We start from the raw sequence: 1,074 nt of genomic DNA on the forward strand, positions 1-1,074 counted from the left end.
ACATTTTTCCTATTACTTTATAAAAGTTATTTTCTTAAGTAATTGTATGCTCTTGCTAAACACAATAGTTGCATACAAGTATGCTATAGCAGATACTGATGTTTGCCTATCTAACAGTCATATTCCAGATTTTTCCATGCCTGCTGAATTTCAACGTTTTTAGGCCGACACCTCCCTTATTTGACTTAAGTAAATCTTAATTAATATAAAAAAATCATGGTAGTTCCCTCTTGCTGGTAGTTGATTTAATGGCTGTCTATTACTTTAAAAAAAGTCAAAGTTTTTTACTTTGACAATCAAAGTTCTCCATGACAGTAGCAGGTCGAATAATGGTCCCCAAAGTTATAAGATCCTAATACCCAGACCTGTAAATGTTACATTATTTGGACGATGGCTCTTTCCAGGTGTCATTAAGTTAAGCATCTTGAGATAAGTCAGGTACACTGAATTATCTGGGTGAGCCCTAAATGCCATCACAAGTGTCCTTATAAGAGAGAGGCATTGCTTGCTTCCACAGCACATGTACTAAAATGGGAACAATAAAGAGAGATTAGCATGGCCCCTGCAGAAGAGTGACATGCAAATTTGTGAAGCATTCCATATTTTAAACAAAAGAGAGAGAGAGAAAGGGAGAGGCAAAGGGAGATTTCACACAGACACACAGAGGAGAAGGTAATATGAAAATGGAACAAAGAGAGATTTGAGCATTCCGTGGCCACAAGCCAAGGAATGCTAGCAGCCATCAGAAGGTGGAAGAGGCAAGGAATGAATTTTCCCCTAGAACCTATAGAGCACGGCCCTATTGACACCTTGATTTTGACCCAGTGATACTGCTTTTGGACTTTTGGCCTCCAGAACTACTGTGACAGAATAATTTTCCATTGTTTTATGTCACCATGTTTGGTGTCATGGAAGCTGTAGGCAAATACTGTTCAAACCCTTCTTGAAATATTCTGTCCAATTCTGGTCGATAAGACATGGTCTATGGAATGGAAGGGTCTTCTTGGAAAGACTGTCTTGCTCTTAAAAAGAAATACATGGGGGAAAAGTCTTATTTCTTCTGCCAGATGTTGT

The 1,074-nt window shown here is 38.5% G+C and overlaps 1 non-coding gene across 1 annotated transcript; it reads left to right on the forward strand.

The window, feature by feature from the left end:
• Positions 1-505: 505 nt before the first annotated feature.
• LOC137222832 (U6 spliceosomal RNA) lies at positions 506-607 on the forward strand. The gene has a single exon (XR_010942623.1). It is a non-coding gene; the product is annotated as a U6 spliceosomal RNA (small nuclear RNA).
• Positions 608-1,074: the final 467 nt, after the last annotated feature.

This window comes from Pseudorca crassidens, chromosome 3 (assembly GCF_039906515.1).
Source record: "Pseudorca crassidens isolate mPseCra1 chromosome 3, mPseCra1.hap1, whole genome shotgun sequence".
In the NCBI taxonomy this organism is placed as follows: Eukaryota; Metazoa; Chordata; class Mammalia; order Artiodactyla; family Delphinidae; genus Pseudorca; species Pseudorca crassidens.